This window comes from Mastigoproctus giganteus, chromosome 8 (genome assembly GCF_048544385.1).
Source record: "Mastigoproctus giganteus isolate SK-2022 chromosome 8, ASM4854438v1, whole genome shotgun sequence".
Lineage (NCBI taxonomy): Eukaryota > Metazoa > Arthropoda > Arachnida > Uropygi > Thelyphonidae > Mastigoproctus > Mastigoproctus giganteus.
In genome coordinates, this window is record NC_143582.1 from 138406065 (window position 1) to 138430926 (window position 24862).

Genomic DNA, 24862 nt, shown 5'->3' on the forward strand with positions numbered 1-24862 from the left:
GTACCAATTAAATAAGTCTAATCTAAATTCATCATACAAATTGCATTCATATAAGATATGATCCCATGTTTCCAACCATCCACAAACACAGTAAGGATCTTCCACTAAACTAAATTGATGCAACTTACTTTTTAAGGAACCATGCCCCGTAATAAAATATGAGCATTCCATACTTGGATAAAACCAGCAATGTAATTTGTTATTAAAATTAAATTCGACACTAGGTATAAATAAATAAGTTACCCTACCAGTACTACTGGAATACCAACGGTTCTGCCATAATTTAATTAATTTCACCAAAATTTCTTTCTTCTATTTGCTAATTGCAGAAGAAATTTCATTAGTAATCCCCATAAATGTAATTTGTTTTCCCTTACGTATAAAATAACAAAAAGCTGTATACACGACTGCTAAATCCAAAGGCAATACCCCCGCAATCACCTGTAGAGCATTAGTCGAAACGGTCTTACAAAGACGCAAAATAGTTAACAACATTATTCTTTGTATTAATAATAGTTTTTGTTTAAATTTTACATTGACAGTACGAACGTACCAGATTGATGCAGCATACGACACAATCGGAATAAAAATAGCTTTATAATATAGATATAAAATGCGTTTACCTAGTCCCCAATCTTTTCTGGTAACCCTAACTATAGAAGCAGTGTAATTTTTTATTTTCCTACTTAAATAATTCAGATGTTGTGAAAACAATAATTTATCGTCTAAGATAACCCCTAAATATTTTACCTGGGAAACAAGAGGAATTTGTTTACTGTTTACTAATAATCGAGGTGGTCTGTTGTAGTCTAATTTTCCTTTTAATAAATCATGACATGAAGTTTTAGTAGATGAAATTTTTAGTTTGTTTAACGTAGCCCAATCAGTCAAATCCTGAACAATAACCATTCTACTTTCTAAGGCTTCTCTAGATCTTCCTGTCACGCACAAAACCAAATCATCAGCATAAGCCACCTTATAACAATTAGGGATTGTTCTACTTAACCACTGGTTTAAGACCAGATCCCTGTGGACAACCGCGATCAATAACTCTATTAAATATTAGATGTTGAAATGTTCCTTCGAAATCTATGAATAATGCTAGCACATATTTCTCACCAGAATTTACACTAAAATTAATCAAATCGCGTAGGGCATCCTCTGTTGAGCTATTTCTCTTAAAACCATACTGATATTTAAAAATGAAGATTTTCTTCATTGAACAATTTCTCTAGCCTTAACAACCTTAACAACAACAACAACAATCTTTCCAATATTTTACCCAAATTTGCTAACAAAGAAATGGGTCTATAACCCCTAGGATCAGTCAACAATTTGCCAGGTTTTTGTAATAATTTTAACAGAGCAATTTTCCAAAATCCTGGAAAAACTCCTTTCAATAAACACTTATTATTAACCATTATTTCTGGACACAACTCAACAAACTTTATAACACAATTATTTCCAATTAAGTCTAAACCTGGTGTTTTATTATCCCCAACCTTAGAACATACAGATTTCACTTCATCAATATTACACAATTCCATCTCAGATGATCCAGTATATTGTTCATTCTCCTGTCTAATTTGTTGCTGCTGTACACTATCTTCCCCACAATTGTCATTCAGAAATAAAGTACTAGTAATAGTAGTAATTGTAGAGTACCAATCAATAGACTCAGTATCATTTGAATACACAGTATTAATTAAATTATTAACATTCAACTTGTTTCTGGTTAACTTAAACAACAATCCCCATGGCTCACTATTTTCAGTAGTACAAACCAATTCTTTCCATTCATTAAATTTGTGTTGTATTCGGATAGACCTTGGAAGCAGTTGCTGTCTATCACCCTACTTTTAGAATTACCATACTTTCGTTTGGCAGATCTGTGATTGTCTGCCAAATTTGCTGTGGACTGCGTTATTGCTGTGCATTATTCTGCGCCATTAACCCAATACCATCGTGCCCTCGTGGGTAACACAGTTGGTATAAATGCCGTCCCTCCCACACCGGGTGGAAAAGACCTCAGTTTGAGGTCCATCGATGATGTGAGAAATTTTTATGGGCCTTTTTCACAACATGGCTGAGTTAGTCAGTCTCATATCACGTAATTAACTCATTTTTATAGTCGGTCTCATAGCATGAAACCGACTATGAAAATGAGACATGCTATGACCCAAAGAGTTAGTCAGTCTCATGCTATTATCGACTAACTCTTTGGGTCATAGCATGAGACGGATATCATCACATGTCTCGTCCATCATCAGAGCTTTGCCATTTTTTTTTTTTTTTTTGCATCAAAAAAAGAAGTGAGATCATTTTTTATTTTATTTTTCGGGACGGGCGCTTTGACTTATGGCAATTATTGGATGTGGATTGGAAATCTGTCAAGTGTCACTTACACTTTCTTGATGATCAGTGCCACTTTATTCCAGAAATTCCGCAGTGCAGATCTGAAAATAATCGACAGGTTTCCTTCAATATTCAGAAACCTCTTTGTCATCACTAGGGAAGGCAGTGATTTGTTTTCTAATATTGTAAAATCTCATGGAGGATCATCTATCAGACACGACAGTATTGTCAGCTTTACTCGATTACATAAAGTGATGTGGATGTAAGGTTACTCCTCATGACTGTGGCCGAGTTGCTCAACTTAGATGGTTGAATTTATTATTTTATTATTATTCCTAGAAACTGGGTGTCCATCCCTCAAAATGAGCAAATTCACCATTAAATAATAACTAAAAGAAAACACTGTATTTACGAAGATACTTCCACGTAACTTAACTTGTTTGGAATTTTTTTGAGTTATAGACTACTTTGATAATGTTGCATGGTTTTATTCTGTGTTATATCTGTATAAGTGTGTGTTTATGGGCCGATTTGCATGTAATGCGGGCTTGCGAAAACTCGAAAATAGCTCATAAGGGGAATCCTACTTCCTCCCGCTGCCCGATATCGATTAACTAAGCCACGAATGAAGAGGCCTTTGAGAATTACTTTAGTCGCCTTGGTTCTCTCGGCTCTTTTAGTAAACAGTTCCCTCCAGACTCACTCCTGTATACAGTAGACGAGATAATATGATAAAAGTCTTTCGAAAATTAGATTGATGGTTGGTGTATACTCGAACATTTACGAGATGGTACTTTTCTGTCTCCAGTCAGATTAATTTCTGCTAAGTTATTATCAGTTATTCTGCTGGCTGGACCAACCAAATGAATTGCATTAACAATGGCTGATCGAATAAGTGTTCTGTGCAGCTTGTACTTCTGAAAAATAATTTCTGCTCTGGAATAAAATTAAAGACTGCTCAATGGGGATCGCGTAATCAGATATCTAGGAAGCCAGCTGGGCGGGGCACTGGTTAAAAATATAAAATTCTACATGAAAGGTATAGTTCTCAGAGAACGTTACCTACTTGAGGGTTTTCTTAATTATATTGACTGCATTTAAAACAAAACTTGGATTATTTTGCTTGCTGTGTCTGTTGGTTACTCGTGTTGTGCTCCAGAAAGTAAAACAAAAACGTCGTGTCCGTGACAGACATAAATCATCTGAATTTCAGTGAAAAAAGTGGTGTTCAAGTTCTGCCTGAAATATTTTCCTCTTTCGTCCCTTAGGCTCTACTTTTCCTTCCTTAACTTTATTTATTTTTTTTCAGGCTTTCCTTTAATTCTCATACTAAAACAAGATCGGCAGATGCACTACTATCCGCCCTTCCCTTTCATTGATGTCCTCTCCATTGCCGATTCTAAGCACATTCTGCAAAGATGGGATATTGATTTCCGGTCAGGGATGTAAAAGTGGTGTCCAGTGTTCGTCCAAATCCATGTAAAAACTAACGATGAATTTGCGAGAGTCATTCGTCATCCGTAGTCAAATGTCAGAAGCTACTGTCCTTGATATGCAGCGGCTCGGAAAGGTCTTTCGAAGAATATCGTTGTGATTGATGTTGCATGCGACAGATATCCAGAGGAAGAGAAATGACATAAATTAAGCATGGAGGGTAAAAGAAGGGAGTATATATATATATATATATATACACACACATATATATATACGTTGTTGTTGCTACGACCGGAAACTACGCTGGTGGACGAATCGTTATGAAATCGCTCCCAAAAAAGAGTAGAAGGCGGTCGAGTGCAAATTGTCACACAACAGGAAGATGTGCTTTGTACAGCAAAAATAGTTTTTGTAGAAAACAAGAAGACACCGCAATGCCTTGCACTTGCTACCAAGATTTTTAAGCAAAGAGATACACGGCCAGTGGAAATATCTAGTTTCTAAATACATACACACAGATAATAATTGCGAAAATATAAGTCACAGTTCTGCACTTTTGTCATTACAACGTTAATTAACTCATTGTCATTGGACTGGTATCTGATTAAAAGTTTCTATTTCTGCAATTGTGATATAATAAAATTGGGGGGAAAATATCTGTATTATTCGTGTAGCTTTTTTAGTTATATATTGCTAGGAACTGAGTCATAACACTGATTCTAAGCATACCTCCAGGAACAGCTTTTCGATACTTGTACCTCTTTGTGAAGAGCACCTAGTTGGGAGGACACTCGTATGCGTGTACATTTCAGAGTCACATATCCACCCGATATATGTGATATATATCTGGGTAATGTATGTCACTCTTTGATGGAAGCCATGAAGTGTCAGGGCTTCAATTCTATAATTGTTCGAAGTTGGGCGTGTTCTGAGGCTGGTTGGCTGGTTTGGTTATGGCTGAAAAATTCAGGGAAAATCCTGAACAGAAACACCGCCTGAAACCAGCTAACTCAAACCACCTTGAAAAATGCCCCAATAAGTTCCTCGAGTAATCGAAGGGATTCAAAGCCAAACTTTTCCAAGGGGATAGAGTAACATAGTCGCTATTCTGCAATCGAGACTTCTGAAATAAATACCACTTCAAATTTGGAGTGCTTATTTGACTTTTACAATATAACTTTATATTGTAAATAAAGTTATATATGCAGTTTTGAGTCAGTGGTTAGTGACATTAAAAGTGAATTATCGAATTCCTGACTCCCGAGGCCTTTTTAATGAATTGTTTATTGGTTTTCATGCTCCGCTTGTCAAAGGTGCGATTAGTTGACACTGCAGAATCTCATACATGGCTACCTATATGCATGTGCGCCAGTAATTATTATTATTATTATTATTAGCCATATGGTGCAAGGAAGCCTAAGGCTTATGCTGCACCAGCCAAAACAAATTCTCCAGTTACCCTGAGAGAGAGAAGGGAATCACCGTGTGCCAAGCCCACTAACCAGATATGAGCCCCTGTATATTGATTATGTCCATAGACCTAATGCTTATCTTGTAGTAATGGTCATAGACAAGCAAAAACAAAATTTATTTTGATGTTTACGTGTACAAGTGCCTCTATGCAAAATATCCTCTACGGGAATAGTCACTTTCATTTTCTTCACCCAAACTTTATTTTTTAGTGAGAGGTGCATACCAATTGGCCTTGTAATGTATCAGCTGATGACTAGAGGTTTTGCTCTCTCTCTCTCGTCTCCCAATTGCAAAAATACCATACCATCGCGTGGAAGGGCGGCTAGTATCGTATGGTTTTTAACGAACGCGGTATGCCCACAAATCTCGCTGGTGGACAGAATTTGTAGATTCTCACTCCCCCCATCTATTCTCTTAGTCTTTATGTAGTCTACTTTCCAACCATTTTTCTATTGTCATGTTTATTTTCAGCTGATGCAGCTATATTCCTTGTTTCGTTTTGCTAATTTTTTTAAAAAGGTTAGTCTTCACAGCTTCGAATTTAATTTGCGCTTCAAAAAAAAAATAATAATAATAAAATAAAAATAAATACATAATAATTAAATCACTTTTTTTGAGAGGGTTAACCAAAACCTAGTGTGGTAACATGGTCTACAATTTCCTCTGGTGAGTAAGTACATTATCAGAGTTGCCGTGCCTTATTTCCGGTTAGTGGTTCCAAATTAACGAAGGCAAAACCTGAAACTTAGAAGTTGGTTAGACTAAGTCATTTAGAACTTTGGATAATATAAAAATACCGTTCAGGTATAACCAACCAACTAGTCTGGAATAGCGGCATCCTAAGACAGATATCAGAAACTTAGGTCTCATTTACAGACTGCAGGTGTTAAAATAAAAAAATAATAATAAATGCAATATTTTAAGTTGACATTTCTGAGCAAAAGAAATATCGCTTCTTGAGCCATTTCTTTAGCGTGATAGATATCCCGCTATTTTTGGGCATTACCAAGCAGAAGGACTGAACAGTAAATGTACAAAAGAAAATATATGAGTATATAAGAAATGGACCATACACCTTGCGTAGTGGATGGTGGGATCTCATGTTCACAGCTCTCGTATTCTTCTTAGCAGTTCTTCGCAGGGATTTGTACCTGAAGATCCTTCCGCTATTCGAGCCGGGACGAACCACACCACCTGTGTACTGAACTTTGTAACGCGACGATCCGTCTGTGAGACCGGAGAGAAATGTTATTCGGCAGTTCTTCGCATTACGAGGATTAAATTACAGTGCCAACAAGTTGCATGGACTTCCGATGTGAACGTTTGGTGCCCCCGACACAGAGACCGTGTGTAAAGTCCTTTGCAGATACGGCTGTTTGGCATACAGATAAATGACTGCGATGACAGCAAAATTACCTGCCAGTTGGCCGACAGACAACGACAAGGCGCCTCGTCTGACATCCAACTGGCTAGTAATAGCGGCGGCGGCGCTGAGACCCCAGGTGGGGGTCACACGCCGGCCATTTGTTTCCTGTAATTTCTGCCGGCCAGGCACGTCTGCCTGTCTAATGACAAACTTCTTTTTGTCGGTGAAACGGCACTGACTTCTCACTGCCACTGCCAGAAACTGCCGATAAATCATTGCCGGGCACGTTCCACCTCTTCGACACGTCCGTATGTAATTTGAACTTTCCCATGGTCTCAGCCGAATACGCTTGACCTGAGCGTCTGCGGAACTATAGTTCATCGTTAGTTTTAGTGGCCAGACACGGATTCTCACTATCGCCCGGCAAGGCAATGCATTGTGGCGGCCTAGCTAAGTGGGGCTTTTTCTTAATACCCTTCTCCTCCCCTTTCTTCCGCAGGTTGCATCAAGTTAGGAAAAAATCAAGGTGAATGGGATGACTAGTGTCAGGGTACTTTGGAATAGTTACTACATTTTTCCAGGCATCAATCCCACTGTCTTCTCATTATTTAAGAAATCCATTAAAGTGACTTTGTTTTTTTTTGTTTTTCCTTGCTTAGTTTTCTTCTTGCCACCTTGTTCCAAAGATGGCAACGTTGTAGGCCAACTGTATTTCTTCTACTCTCTTTTTATTTCCTGAGGCAGATTTTGAAATCATAAAGCTAATTCGAAGCAGTGTATTCGTGTATACCAAGTTCTTGTACAGCGGCATTTCAGATATACGCGTCTATTTTGTATTTATAAACTTATTGACAAATAGACCGGGAATCGCAGTAGCTCACCTCGGGTATAGCAGTTAAGAGTTTAACCTTAATTGGTCTGTGCAAAATAATTTCATTATTCGTCCGATTTTAATGAAATTTAATACTTCTACTCCGAAGATGCTCTGCATACTGATGGTCAGCTACAGAATTCTGATCAGTCCGCGCACATAAACGTCTTTTCATCAATACATTTCAAAATTTATAGCAGGTCCCTCACCCCCCAAGCCGTTATAATATTAACGAGCGGAATCCTAAATTGAGATGTGAAAAATGCAAATTGAAGTTGAGTCAAATATGACTCTTAAGTCTCTGAAATTTCGACTGAGTATCTCATTTTCACGGATCTTGTGTTTATATGCAAAATACCTGGCGTGTTGTTTACCAGCATAAGTTATTAAAGATATTGCATTATCTTTTTTTTTAAACGTTTATCATTTCCTTTTTAATCAGATATAGAAATACTTTCCGCGCCTACCTGACCTTTATCTATCGCATTTCTAAGAGGAAAACTATTAATAACATATGGGGAAAACTTCTGCTACTGTATAGATGTAGCGTTTTCCTGATCTCACTGTAATGATAATGCTCACGACTGAAACACAAGAAAACCCAGAAAAACATTTATAGAATTTGTTTAAACTGCTTATGTCCATTACCTCGACAACGGACATAGGTTGCGGCTATTCAGGAGTATAAATGAAATAAATGTTTAAAATATTATGCAAGTTACTCTTACTAACATTTATCCGATCATTCATGGTTAACCTCTTTGGCCATTTATTGGCTAAAGAGATTTATTTATTTTAAAACAAAAAGCCACTTTAACCTTTATACAGTATATAAAAGTTTATGAAGGATTTGCAGTCGCCATATGTACAGTAAATGTTATTGTTAAGGATAACACGTAATATTAGACACAAATATCCTTAACACGTATGGTTAAGGATATATTTGTGCCTGTGTCCAAGTTTCCTCTTCTTGTAATTGCCAAGTGCTGCCATCTATAGAAACAGATAACAACCTATATTAAATTTTTTATACTTGCAACCTAAGCGAAATGAGAATCATGTCCTTACGAGAGAAACTGAAGCGAGATATTATACAAGATTCTGAAATGATCAAAATGTTCATGCTTGTAATTCGTAGTAATTGTTTGCCACGAGTAGACTAGACTACAAGAAAATGCCCAACCCACTTACTCCCAGCTGACTCTTTGAGGTCGGATGATGACTGGACAACAGGGAGAGAGAGAGAGAAAGAGAAAAAAAAAAACACGCCTCACTTACCTATTCAGAAAAGGTTGCAGATTATAAAAGAATTTCATCCTCCTTTTCTAAAATTATCAAAATTATGGCTCTTATGTAATATCTACAATAATACACAATGATATCTTAAAAATTTAGTCTTATTTATTTTAAAATACTTTAATCAAACATCTAATATACCACCTACATTCTATTTCCTTAAAAATGTTTGCCAGTCAGAGATATTTTCTTATAGTCCATTCTGCTTTTCCTTTAAAAAAACAAGCAGTAATCTCCCATCATAGCTGTATTCCAGCAACCTTGATACTACTTTTCGATGGTAGATATGTACAGATGAAAGCATTCCCCTTGCTCGTTACTTCCACATCTGAATTTTTACGCGAAAACACAAATGGGAATGAAGAAAATGAATTTTCAAGTACATCCGGATCGGAGCCGTATCTTTATAACGTTGCAGTAAAGTTGATTCTACTGTTGGCATTCGTGGCCAGCAGACGTGTCTATTACAGCTCTTCATAGAGACATTAAAGAAGCATAGATAAGAGGGGATTAAAGCAGGATTAGTGAAGTAGAGCAGGATTTCAAAGGTTTTTTTAGTATATTGTAAAGTTTATTTACAAGACGCCTAGTCAGCGTGAAGAAGAAAAGACCAAACCCTCCAGCATATGACAGCATGACAAAAGAAATGGCCCTCAGTCCCCAGCAGCTTTCACTCTCCCTCTTACGGCAGCGAGAGGATCAGAGTGGAAGCAGAGGGTGCTAAGAATCTCTGGGTACGACCAGGCTGCCATGCACGGAAACTGAACTTGGCCTGTTATAACGTAAGATCACTCATCGGTGAAGACAGGATATTAGAACTGGAAAAGGAATTAGAAAATGTGAATTGGAATATCATCGGTTTGGCTGAAACAAGAAAAAGAAATGAATCACTTATAAGTTTATCAAGTGGAAATCTGCTGTACACCAATGGAAACAGTGAAAGGAGTGAAGGTGGAGTTGGGTTTCTGGTCCATAAAGATTTTAAAAACAACATTTTGGAATTCAAAAGTACATCACCAAGGGTATCAAGACTAATACTCAAGATTTGTAAGAGATACAAGCTAAAGGTTATAATGATTTATGCACCAACATCGAGCCATGATGATGAGGAGGTTGAAGAAATGTACACCGAAATTTTGAGTCTTCTAGATGAGCAGAAAACCCACTACACTATTATTATGGGGGACTTCAATGCTAAGGTTGGAAAGAGACAAAACAGCGCAGAAAGGAAAACTATAGGAAATTTTGGAATTGGTAAAAGAAATGAAAGAGATGAGAGACTTGTGGAATTTGCAGAATCTCAAGGATTGTCAGTAATGAACACTTTTTATCAAGAAAAGGGTGAACAGAAAGTGGACAAGGAAGAGTCCAAATGGATTAACAACTAATAAAATCAACTTCATCCTCACTAACAGAAGATATATCGTGAATGATGTTACCGTCCTGAATAAGGTAAATGTTGGAAGTGATCACAGAATGGTAAGATGTACACTTGATATAGATGTAGGAAACGGAAAAAATCGACAACTTACCGGTACATTAGAGTAAAATATAAATAATTAAATAATCAATTTAACACAATTCAAATCAATTTAAAACAATTAAAATTATATTGAGGTAAACTTCTCTTATTATTTTACTAATATTATTATCAACGTAGAACATATTGAGTATTACAGCTCCGATTCATACTATCTAGATGTAGGAAAGGAAAAACACTGACTCGAATAAATAATACGAAGGTCTTTGAGATAACAGAAGAGGAGAAAGTGCAGTATGTACTGGAATTTAAGAACAAGTTTGAGCTTCTGCAGACTGCTCAGGACCAAGATATCAACGAGCTTTCTGAAAGTGATAAAGCCCCCAAAAACCTATAGGGAAAAAGAAATCAAAAGAAGAAAAAATTAGTCAAGAAACACTTGTTATGATGAACCGAAGGCAACGAATGAAGAGCAAGATAAACACTGACAGGGAGAAAATTGAGTATACTGAGTTATGCAAAGCCATTAGAAAGAGTCTCAGACAGGACATAAGAAGATTTAACACAAGAAAAGTAGAAAAAGCATTAAGGGAAAACAAAAGACTTAAAATCAGCAGCAATACAGAAAGACAAATGATACTGAAACTTAAGAATAGCGATGGTGTACTTATAAATAGCAGAAGACTACTATAGAGAATTATACAAGGAGCGAAGGAATGATGCCAGCAGTGGGGAAGATGGATCGCAAATTAGCAACACATACGACATACCCGATATTTTTTGATTTTTGATTTGGTAGTTGTTGGCGCATCGACTTCTGTGGCCATATTGCACTTCCCAAGGTTTTTGCAGTACTTTGATCCAAGCCCGAGGCGGGAATCGAACCCGCGACCTTTGGGTTGCCGGGCAGGTACTTTACCCACTCGGCTAGCCCGGTCGGCATATCCGATATCCTTCCTGATGAGGTAGAACATGCATTGAAGAAAATGAAGAATCAGAAAGCCCCGGGGGAAGATGAAGTTACTGTAGAGTTGTTAAAATTGGGAGGAAGAGACATAACACAAAAACTGGCAAGGCTCTTCACAAAGTGCATTAGAAAAGTTGTGACGTCTAAGCAGTGAAATAATACAATCATAGTTTTGCTGCATAATAAAGGAAATAAATCAGAAATTGGAAATTATAGACCAATTAGCTTGTTATCCCACATCTACAAGTTGTTCACAAGGGTCATTACTAACAGATTAGAAAGAATACTTGATGAGAATCAACCGAAAGAGCAAGCTGGCTTTAGGACAGGATTCCCAACTATGGATCACCTTCACGTAATATCACAGCTAATGGAGAAAGCAAATGAATATAAAACACCATTATGCCTGGCATTTGTGGATTATGAAAAGGCATTTGACTCCATATAGCATAAGGCAATGTTTCGGGCACTGGAAAGACAAGGCATAGATACCCCATATGTTATGATTTTGAAGAAAATATATGAGAATACTACCTCCTTTATTAGACTAGACAAAGACAGTAGCAAATTTAAAATCGAGAAAGGAGTTCACCAAGCATACAATATCTCAGAAGCAGTTTACTGCAGCCCTTGAGGAAGCTTTCAGAGGATTAGACTGGTCGTAGAAAGGAGTCAATGTGAATGGAGAGTACCTGAAACATTTACGATTTGCAGATGACATTGTGGTCATACGCCACGATCCCAAAGAATTAGAGGAAAATCTTAATAAGTTATGCAGAGTTAGTAAGGATTTTGGACTAAAGATGAATATGGCTAAAATGAAATGGCTAAAATGAATATGGCTTGCCACAGAAAGCTATCACTTTCTGTGGCAAGCATGCCACAGAAAGTGATATAATGATTAAAGGAGCAGTAATTGAAAAGGTGGAGTCATATACTTATCTGGGACAAGTCATTAGCTGTAATAATGGTAAAATGACTGGAAGTCAAGAGAAGAATAAATTTTGGATGGATAGCATTCAGGAAATATAGTCACATACTGAGGAACAATATCCCAATATGTCTAAAACTTAAAATAATGAATCAATGTATACTCCCCAACCATGACTTATGGATGTGAAACTTTGGCACTCACCAAAAGAATGGAAGAAGCTGAGAACTGCACAGCGAAGAATGGAACGAATTATATTGGTATTCAGACATGTTATATAAGAAGGGAAACACATGGATTAGGCAGCAGACTCAAGTATCCAAGAGGAGCTAGAAGAAAACCTGGAAGACAACGGCGGAGATGGATAGATGAAATTCATGAGTTTGTGGGTAACAAATGGATGGCCATTGCACAAAACAGAAGGAACCGGAAAGTTGCTGGAGAGGCTTCATCCTGCAGTGGATTGAAAATGGCTGATGATGATGATGATGATAAAAGTTTATTTTAACAAGTTTTCCCCCCGTAATAGTTTGATTTATTTTTTATATTATAAATATAACTTTTTGAAAGTTTGTTTTATTAATAATTAGTAAATTTCATAATTGTTATTACAAGATCCGCCTTGAAGACTTCGTCAGAGGGTACCATGACTCATACTGAATTAGCCGATGGCGATTTTCGGGTGAGTCATAATTTTATCCTATGCAGAACGTGTGGCATGTATTCCAAGGTCGACCTATTGGATAATCCTAGCTCACTTGTAGATTCTTCTTTTCTTTGTCACCGTTGTAAGGAGAATGCACTGATCTTAAGTTACAATTTGGTGCATTGCTAGAACAATTTGAGTCACTGAAAAAGCGGGTGCTTGCCCTCGAGAATAGTGTAACTGGGAGCTCATCAGGAACTCAAGACTCTAGCAACATATCAAGTGATGCACTCCTGATTTGGGCCCCAGAACAGAATAACCAAGTGCGAAGTACTCCGGTTCAAAATGACTTAGTTCTATTAGGAGACTTCGTTGTCAGGAAAACTGGTAATATTTTCTTTTGTAATAAGGATAGGTGGACTAGAACCAGGGTATGTCTGCCGGGAGCAACTGTTAATGATGTTACCAACAGAGTGTCAGATTTTAAGGGGGGGGGAGAGAATATTATTATTCGTGCGGGATTAATGACAAGCATATACGATCTGACGATTTGTTAGACAAATATACAACCATGCTGAAGAAATGTCACGAGTTAGGTCACCAAATCTGTGTGTGTGTGTGGAAATGTGGCCAGGCACAATAGGAGGGACGCTGAAAGCCTTGTGGATTAACTAAAGACTTGAAGGACTCTGCAAGACTTTTTTGCCGGCGGGATTTCTATCTCTTTGGCCCGCACTTGTAGGTAGAAGGAATCTGTTTTATAGAGACGGGATACGTTTAAACAAAGGTGGTGCAAAGGTTTTTGCCAGCATTATTGAGGATACCTTAAAGGTTCAGGGAAACTGCTAGTTTTGGTGGGGGGACAAGGATAATATAGATACGCGTTTATCTGATAGTATTTGTCAAATTAACTGTTGCACATACCTCAACAGTATTTGTTTGTTACCGGAACAGAACATATTAGCAAGATGTTCTGAGGGCAAAAGCGTTTCAAATGAGCGGGTAGCAAATGCCTGAGAAGCAAGCTTAAATAACTTTAAGGGGTGTGTCAGTGTAGTTAACTATTCAAGAACACTAAGTCTTAATTATTTATACAGTAACGTCAGAAGTGTCGTCAATAAAATGAGTGAATTCGAACTATTGGTTAGGACAAGTAACGCTGACATCATAGGGCTTACAGAAACGTGGTGCCACCCGGAGATAGGGGGTTGATAAGTTTCAGTACTGGATGTATAATGTATTTAGGAAGGATAGGGAAGATAGGGTGGGGTCATGCTTCTTATCAAAAATAGTCTGAGCGTGACGAAAGCGTTCCCGGATTTAGACGTTTCGCATGCTGGTAAACAATCTGTATGGTGTGAAATAGTTGGAAGAAAGGTATAATGGGAGTGGGAGTAATCTACAGGCCAGGTGATTTGTGAAGACTATGATGAGAGCCTCTCCATGCTAATGGGATGGGCAAGTAAGCGTGAATGTCTTATTATGGGTGATTTTAATTTGCCTCTAATTGATTGCAGCAAATGGGAAGAAAACCTCCCCATGGGGGACAAAATTTTTAAATCAGCTAGATGATTGTTATTTGTATCAACATGTCAGGAAAAGTACTAGGGAAAAGAAAACTCTAGACTTCATCATCGCCCACGAACCAGATAACATAATAGGGCTGACAGCACAGGAAGTGATCACGGAGTTGTACGGTGGACGATGAAGAGAGGGGTAGCGGTAAAGGCAAAGGAATGGGTTATAATTTCAGGAAAGGAAATTACGACGGCTTAAGGTGTTATATGGCCTCTATTAATTGGGTAGATATCTCACAGAGAGCGAATACAATTGGATTATGGTATACCTTTAAAATATTAATCACAGAAGCCTTGAATGCTTATATACCATTTAAAAAATATTCCACGAGGAGAATTCCAAGTTGGATGAATAATGAAGTTGCCAGATTACTTCAGCAGAAAAAAGAGGGCATGGAAAAGTTACAGAGCAATAAAAAGTACTGACGCCTATGACAGTTACATATTGATCTGTAATAATGCCACTGAAAAGGTTAGGCTGGCAAGGGCAGATTATGAGAAATCGTTGGCGAAGGCGGGGGGGAGATAAGCAATTCTTCACATATATAAATGCAAAGAAGAGAACGACAAACCAGATCGGACCCTTATGTAATGGACCGGGATAGTAACAGATATCCCAGCTGAAGTTGCAGATGAATTCAGCAGTTACTATGCATCGATATTTACAGAAGGAAAACCCTTCACGTCGATGAGAAATTCTGGGAGTGAAGTTGGAAAAAATGTAATTAATGATGTTGAAATTTTACACGTTTATTTAATGAAAAAACTTTCGAGCCTCCAGGCCAGTAAGGCTTGATAGCATTTACCCTATAATCTTAAGGGAGGCGGCAAGTGAGTGCATTGAGTCTAATTATGAGAGTATCACTGGACTAGGGAGTGATTGCGTTGGATTGGAAAAGTGCCAATGTATCTCCAATACATAAGGGTGGTTCTAAGAGTGAAGTGGGAAATTAGCGATCGGTCAGTCTAATTTCAGTATTAGGGAAAATCATGGAGACTATGATCAAAGGTGGAATTCAGGATCACTTAGATAGAAATGGAATTCTCAAGAACTCTCGGCATGGTTTTGTAAAGGGAAAATCATGTTTAACTAATCTGGTTAGCTATTTTGACAGGGTCACTCAAGAGCTGGACTTGGGGAATAATTTCGACGTTGTTTATTTGGATTTCAGCAAAGCATTTGACTCAGTCCCACATGAACGGTTACTTTATAAGCTGGAACAAGTTGGAATCACAGGGAAAATCCTTAGACGGATAGCAGGGTGGCTTCAGGGCAGGAAGCAGAGGGTTGTGATAAATGGTTATTCCTCAGATTGGGTTGATGGAAGAAGTGGGGTTCCCCAAAGATCAGTATTAGGACCATTGTTGTTTTTGATTTTCATAAATGACATCGATGAAGGAATAGAGGGCGTTATGTCTAAATTTGCAGATTTAGTAAAGATTGGTAGAGTAGTTACTGATTGCCGCCAAACAGAGCTTCTTCAGAATGACCGAGATAGACTTCAGAGATGGTCAGAAAAATGGCATCTATGCTTTAATCCAGCGAGGTGTAAGGTATTGCTCCTGGGGAACGGTAACCCCAAAATAACTTATACATTTGGCGGAGTTGAACTAAAGCCAGTAGTGGAGGAAAGGGACTTGGGTATTACGATACGATCAGACACGTAGTTCTCCGAGCATTGTAGACTGGTTGCAAGGAGGGACCCATGGTGTCCTATCGATGATCTATCGAGCAATCGCTTGTAGAGATAAGGACGTCATAATCCCATTATATAAGGCCATTGTTAGACCACTCTTAGAATACTGTATTCAAGTATGGTGATCGCACCTAAAGAAAGACATTGTTCTTCTTGAAAGGGTCCAAAGACGGGTAACTCGCCTGGTGAGATCGGCAAAAGGGCGTCCATATGAGGAAAGACTTCGAATATGTAGGTTGCAGAGCTTGGAAACTAGGCACCTTAGAGGAGACTTGATTGAGGCGTTTAAGGCTCTGAGAGGTATAAGCAAAATGAATAAGGACGAAATTTTCACGGTTATAAATGATTCTAGAACTAGGATGCCATAATTTCAAGTTATGGGGGAAGTTGTTTAGACTGAATTGCAGAAAGTTTTATTTTATCCAGCGAGTTATAAATTACTGGAATAAGTTACCTACATGGGTGGTAGAGGCTGACGGTCTGAGGAAATTCAAAGGTCAACTGGATAATTACCTACACGGGTTGTCCATTTTTTTCCTCTTTTAATTTTTATAATTATAATTTTTTTTAAATTTCTTCTTAGTATCATTAATTTGTTTTTATTTTATGTATTTTTTGTTATTTTATTTATTTATTTATTATTTTTTGGGTGGTGCAGCATAAGCCATATGCTTCCTTGCACCATGTGTCCATTACTAATACTAAGTTGGCACAAGAGATTCATAATTATATTCTTTCCTTCCTCCAAGAAATCCATGCACAACTGCTGTAAATTTGTAGCTTTGTTTCAAATATACCATCTTCGAATGGTTTCTTTATTTGAGACCCAACGAAAAATTCCTTCTTTCAGTTATGCATATTAAATTCGGAAAGTTTACCTTAAGTAGAAGAGTCCATTTCTTGCTTTATCAAGAGCCTTAACAGATTTCTTCATTAATGCAAGAATTACATGCAAAGGAGGAAGAAGAAACTTTTTTGCTTCAACAAGAGGTATATATTTTATGACTTCTCCCTGGTAAAAGTTCCTCTTTCTCCGTTGCTGCACAACTAAGCCACAAACACAGAACACAGCAGTATTTTATGAAACCTCCCTGTACACTAGTGAGCAATCCAATTACCTTAAGATCACCATAGACATTCCAAGCAAAATCGTGGTATTTTATTGCACTCAGAATCTTCGATGTACTTTCATGGTCCTTTCAAGCCAATAGCATCAAGTAGGGACAATAGTAGGATGAAATGCATTTCTTCTGTGCAGCAAAACCGCTTTTAAACTTAATTCTGAGGCATCAATAAATACGCCATTCATTAGAATAGTATTCAATGCCCACCACATACGTACTTTCATAACGAAATATTGGAAAACGCTTTGTGCCGTTTTCTATATATGTACTGTAATTTCAGTTCCTGCTTCAAGCAACTTCCACTGTTGTAACCTAAAACCAGGGAGTTCTGCTTGCTCTCTAGATAAGTTTAAATCACGAACTATGTCATTCAACTCTTCTTACCTAATTAAGTGTGTGACCGTTGTAATTTTCTTGTTTCTAGTCCAAATCTGTTGACGTGGACTGTCTAGCAAAGTCTGCAACACAAGAATCCTCACCATATTCACCACTGCTTCCTTTTTCCCATGATTTTGGGGATCTGGTATCGGCAGATCTTCGTTATGCGGAACAGGCCGTATTGTAGATGATATACAGTATTAGGATACTGTATTTGATGCTGTGCTTGCTTATTCTGAAAATCCCTGATTATCACGCAAAAATAACAATCTTCAATGTGATTGCACGGTTCTCGCCACACCACAGGAACGCAAAAGGTATACTTTTCTAGTTAGCCAAATCCTTAGGTTTGTGATGTGGCGAGAACAGTAATGCAGCACACATATTGTTGGTATGGTTGTTTATCGGCACAAGGGCTACATATGCCTATACCGTAGATTGTCTGATGCAAGCCAGTTCATGTAGTAAGCTATATTTAGCTCAGAATTTATGGTATAACTCAATCTGTTTTAAATAATTGAAAACGTTACTCAGGTTTGCATAATTTCCTATTAAATGCTTTAGAGCCTCCTCTAAACTTAACAGAGATTGCAGAGTTACAGCACCTTGTAGAGCTCATGTTTTGCTCTGATTTTGCAACCAATATGCAGTGTGTACATTTATTAATACATGTACTGTAGACGTTCTTCTAGGGTTTTTTTTTTTTTTTTTTTTTTTTTCCACGCACGTAGTAGAAATTATTCTGGTAATTCATACTCTTCCTTTGCTTCTGCTTAAACATTTTGACAATACAATGTTAAGCAAAATACAAAAAAACAAACATTATGCAATAGATAACAGATAAATGGATGTACTCACAATACAACTGTCTTTCTGTTACTGAAGGAGAGGTGGGATAAGGACAAACCAGGTGGAATATGTTAACACTAGATGACATTCATGAGCACATGCAAACGTTATTATTTTTAGGTTATACAACAGATCGGTGTCTTATTTACATCCCCAAATTGTAGTAAGATATACGTGTGATGGCTACACACTAAAGCCTGTATATGTAGAAATTGTGATGTGAGGGGAAAAATTTTAAGAATTATTTTCGAATTCTACACAAAAATTGACTGCAATTAACTGATGTATTAGTCGAGATAAAAATTTCAAATTTTGAGTGAAGAAATTTAAATTTTTTTTTCGTTTCCGAATGCAGAATCCAAATTACGTTGCGGTAAACAGAATTCTCAATATATAACAGTGTTGCATGACCCTTGCAGTATCCTTCTTTTGTAAACGATTCCTGAATTTGTTCCGAGAAATCACAAATTTTAGGATATTCTAATTGTAAAGTTGTCAGTCAACGATGAATTCTATTCCACTAAGTTAGTTCTTGTCCTTTAGAATCACGCCCATTTACTTCTACAAGAAAGGTTAACACTTATCACAGAAAAATGTCAGTCAGGTACAGCAAACATTCGGAACTTCAGAACTGAAAAGTACTCGCTGATCACGTGTTTATTAGTTGATCTCCCGAAAGAGAAATGCCTTGTCACGTGTAGGCAACTAAGGATCCCGCTTTGTGTTCGCGTAACCACCTCTTCCGTTTGAAGTGGGAATGCGGGTTTGTTTCAGATATGAAACACTCCCGCCTTCGGTATACGAGGGGAAAAAAGTTCCGTTCTTTATTGTGGGTTGGGTTGGGTTCAAATCACTGGACAGATATATCTCTCCTCCCAAAACTGGGAGGATGGCAATATAGTATGTCGCTCTCTTGGAGGCGGTTTGAAAGAGATTCGCAACAAACCTTAAAGAATAACGACTAGTGTAGATGGATAGAGAGAACTTTATTGTCATTTGTTTCTTTCAGTACTTTTTTCTTCCAGATATCTTAGAAATCCTAAGAAATCTTAGAATTCCTTAAGAAGTTATTTGTAGAGAAAGAGTAGATTATCATGTACGACAATGGTGCTTCAAACAGAAAAATTGAAAAGAAAGAAAGCGAATAAAGATCTTTAAGACATTCGGATTATTTCAAGTCCTAGTTAATGCAGAGTTTGGAGAAAAAAAATTAATAGGCAAGAAAATCCGGAGCAGTATTTTTATTTGTATACGCGAATAAAGCAGATTCTCAGTTCTCGCTGATGAAGTAGACAGCCAGATTGTTAAAAAGTACGATCAAGCAATGAATGATTAATCCTTCGATAATAACAAATAAAAGTGAATTCCCAGGTCTAGGCATTCGGATTATAGGAAATATGGATATGTAATCATTTACTGCACAAACGAAAATACAATAAAATCCTTCAAAACGTTTGGTTGATGAAGTTCGGTTAGTTCACGTTGTTTTAGAATAAACACCAAGGCAACCATGGCGTAATTATGAGCTTCAGGTTTTGTGTATTGTGCCTCTAAATTTTGTGTACTCTAAGACTGATATTAGTAAGGTCAAACGCTGCAATGAAGTGGACATTTTCTGCATCGAGAATTTTTTAATGCCAAAAATAATAAATAAATAAAATAATAATATAACAAATATTCATAATTATTCCCATTCCGACAAGGTAACCATCCAATTCTGCGTTAAATTTAGCCAGACTCATTGCTTCTGCCACGTTGGGAGGCAACTTATTCCAACACAACCAGTTGAGATCTAGTCTTCTGTTATTCCCGAGATTTTATATTTGTGCTCCCTCAGCCTCTCCCGGTTTTCCTAACAAGGGAAAAGAGACCTTCCGTATTCATTTTGCTTAAGCCCTCAACCGCTTATACACTTCTATCACATGTTCAAAGTCACCATCATTTTCTATGCACTTCTGCCATCTCTGAGTCATAAGCTGTATTTCAATCATGTAAAAGTCCTTACCCTTGCTCCGAGGACTTCGCGAACAGTCTGCTTGAGCTGGTCATCGTTCGCAAAATGGGTTCCACGGAAAGCATCCTTCAGCAGGCCGAAGACCATAGTGGAAAGGTGCAAGATCAGGGATGAGGAAGAACAACAGTTCATCCCAGTTTTGCAATGGCCTCTCCGGGCTTCTTTGTACTCATGTGTCAGCATTTTCGGGAACCAACCGGGCGCAAATATTTTTTGTAGTCTAGTTCCTTTGTAATGGTTATCACAGCAGGTTCCTGCATCGCACAGTTCGCATGTTGTGATGCAGCGGTCTTCTTTGAACAGTGCGTCGTGTACATGTGAGTACAGTTAGTCGTTTGGTAAAGACACTTACCGAATTAGAGAGAATCAAGAAACTTCGGACTGGGAATCTACAGCCGAGGCGATTGTGGGTAGCCGCTTTCCAGAAGACTTACCTTATATGGATAGCCCCGACCAAGCGGAAATTAAGACGCATTAATCGGGAATATACGGGAACAACTGAAATTGCCATTATTAATATGCTTGAGCTAGGAGTTGCAGTAGCTAAACTGAGAATCAAGTGATTGTGATTGAAAAAAATTATGAATTCTTCCCTGAGACCTTATTAAACTTATTTAATAAATGCTTGCTGGAGGGCCTTTTCTCTTGAATGGAAGCTTGCACTCTTAAAAATCTTGCACAAACCAGTAAAGCTAATTGGAAAATTCAAATAATTTGCCAAGATTGGCAAATTATTTGAAAGGATGATTGCCCTAAAAATTTAAAAATTATTCACAGATCATCAACTTTCCTCTGATTGACCGTTCGGATTCAAAAATGGATGATCCACTGAGGACGCAATCTCAACCTTGCTGACTTACATTCAAGAGGCAAACAGCAAATGTGTTCTTGCTATTTTTATTGACATTGAGGGCCCTTTCGATTCCCTCTGGTGGGAGAGTGCCCACACGTCACTGCAAATGGCAAAGTGTGATGACTACCTGTTCAATGACCTTAATCTTACTTTAAGGACTGAAAAAGTGGAGCATGTACAAATATCATACACGACTACCGTTTCCAGAGGATGCCCTCAGGGTTCAGTCTTGGGACCTCTCTTCTGGAATGCAGTGGCTCACGAAGGATAGCGAAGGGTTAATCAAAGTTGCATATGCAGATGATTGGGTGGTGGCTGTGCGGGTAGGATCAAGACAGATTCTGGAACAAACATTTCAGTCAGTTTTGAATGATTTCATGGTGTTTAAACACCACTTCGATTATGGATTATGCTCCCACCATGACGACGAGTTACTTAATCACTGGGCATGGCTTAAGGGCCAAACTGTTTGAAAGAGGATTAGAATCTGACCCTTACTGTTCGTGCGGTGAGGTTGAATCTTGGCGGCATGCCATCCTTCAATGCAGACTGTATGCTTCAGACAGGCATGAATTGTTAAATAGGTTACCAAACCTCACGGAGAATAATTTACCTCTCTTGGTTCAGAGCATCTTTGCTTTGGGAATTCTCGGCCAAAGTTTTTAAAAGAAGACAGGAGTTAAGAACTCTATTGCAGGATACCAATTAACGGAAGTGCTGCACATTTGATGACAGAATGCTTGCTGTACAGTCATCTTTATTCGATGTTTCTGGATTATAGTGCGAGTTAACACCAGGAGCTCATATCTGGTGAGTATGGGCTTGGCACACCCAGAGTCCTGAGCTGGATATCATCATTCTTCTCTTCCTTGCTGATTCCTTTCTACTTTTCTCTCTCTCAGGGTAACTTAGATTTTTTTTTTTTTTTTTGCTGGTGCAGCAAAAGCCTCAGGCTTCCTTGCACCATATGGCTAATGATGATGATGATAATAATAATAATAATAATGAGTTGATCTTCCACTCTTGGATACCCAAATCCAGGCTTGCATTTTGGATGGATCTAAGTGGAGATAATGTTAATCTAAGTGTTAATGTTAATGTTTTTCTAAGTGTTACTGTTAATTTAATAATAATAAAATTCTTTATTCATAGAAATGTTGGACACGATTCCTTCTACAGGCAACCAGAGGAATGTCACAATTAACTGGACACATTACATTCAGTCTACACAAAACTACGTAGGTACACAGCAAATACATAACCTACATAGAAAGTGCTAATAGATTATACAGAGCTTATATTGCATTATATACACTGTGCTGCCACTTTATTTGGTATACACCCCTGCTGTGCACACAATTGGTTTGTCCCACAACGTTGCAAGTCACATGACCACAGTTGTGGATATAAATACAGCAGAACAATCTTTCTAGTATCAGCTAAGCGTACAAACCGTAGCAAGAATGGGGAAAAGGAGTGATCTAACGGACTTCGAACGTGGCATGGTAGTAGGTGCTGGACAAAGTATCTCTGAAACGGCAGTTCTCCTGAACTTTTCACCCTCTGTTCACACCTAATTACCACCCTCTGTCTTCTCCCACTCAACCATCCTTTTATCTATTGTAGCAACTTACCCTTAATACCATTCTGCTCCAATTCGTACAATAGTCTTCCATGCGCAACAGTGTCAAAAGCTGTCCTGAAATTCAAATATATGATATCAAAATTATTTTTTGCATCCAGTTCCTTTGTGTCAACATCGTTGTATCCAATTAAATTGGTCAGTCAAGATTTCTCCCATTCCCTTGCCCCATTCGCGTAGTGGAGTTTACTCCACCTAATAATTTTGAGGACGCCTTCCTCTACGCCTCAATATTTCTTACTATTTCTCCCCACTTGACTTTCATATTCTCCAACCAATCTCTATCCGGTTTTTTTTTTAAAGGTCCTGTCCCTGAAAGCTCAGGCAGTTAGGCGGTAGGACCTGTCAGAGAATAATAGGCAGCCTGGCTTACCTCCTAGCGGCGTGTACGGGCAACGTGGGATCACATTAGGGGTCTTGCCGCTAAAGCCAGACCACAACAACAGAACCCAATATAATACTTCTCACATGCCACACACAATACTTTTGTCTGGCTTTTACAAAGTACTGTATACTATGTATACATAAAACACATCGTCCTGAAGGGAGCTCCCATAGGTAACACAATTGATATTATCACCGTCCTCCCCATACCGAGTTCAAATCCCATCGATGACGCGAGGAATTTTCATGGGTGTTTTTCACATGGCTGATTTAGTCGGTCTCAGAAAACGGCTACTCTACTCCCCCTTTTTTCTTTTATTCTTTTATCTACTGTATATTTGAGCTCTGTCCCAGAAAACAGCCATTCGCCTGTTTCCGGTAGAAAAACCCTGATGGTTTTTTCTCAGAAACTGGTTTTTCGTCCAACAAACAACAAATCGACCATAGAACACACACAATTTATATACGGCACAATATGCCCCAAGTTGCTGATGCGCCTGAAACCCTACAACAGTCAACCCGCCATTCGTGAAGGGAGTAGGGTTTCCCTTCACAACCACAAGCCAGGGCTTCAAACTACGTGAAAAGATGATCACATAACATAGTGAATAGTAATGATAAAAACTAAAGTAATAAAATAGTAGAACACAGTACTATTAAAAGATTAGACAACCACATGATTAAATATTAGAGCAAAAAAATTAACGAATTTACATAGGAAGTTAATTATATATACACTGTATGCACACAACAGTTTGTTGCTATATCTATATATTGTAGGAAACTGTTGTATGTAAATATATATATATATAATCTCCTAACAAACTGTTAGAATAATATATTTGAGGATCCAAATATTTAATACTTTTCTATTATTTTCACAGATATTTATCATGGGATGAAACAGTCTCGTTAAATGCATAGTTTATTTCTGGAGAAGCAGAAGTGGTTGCGAATTGGATGACTGGCGCAATGTGTTTATGCTGGCAGTCATCCGAAGTACAGAAAGGATTATTACTGGAGTGATGCAATTGTGGCGTTGGAGAGATACTCTGGAGCAAGTTTTACTGCATCGTGACATGGATCTGGAAAGGCGGTTCGTGGAGTAGGATCTGCCTATTTTTTTTTTAATCTACTGTATAGTTGTTGTGAGCTCTGTCCAGGGAGTGTATGTGCCGCAAATAACCTTAACTGATTTGTGGTGGCTTGAAGAACTGGGTTGACACTAACGCTAAGGAGATCCTCCAGCTGCAGTGAGCCCAGAAGTCGAGCTAAAAAATTATTCCGACCAGCATATTGGCAGCAAAGACAAGCCTTCTCTCCTGAATGATAGCTGGAAGAAGTCTGATGTTAAGGGTTGGATCTAGTTGTGTCCTTAGTGCAGGGGGAAGCTGAAATTTCCAAATGGCCTAGTTTAATAGCCAGAATTCTCCCACAAAAATCTGTGTAGGATGTGCTGCAGCAGTTAATGTCCAGACTTCGGCGCCAGAGAGGATGACAGGATAGACGCAGGTCTTAATGTATC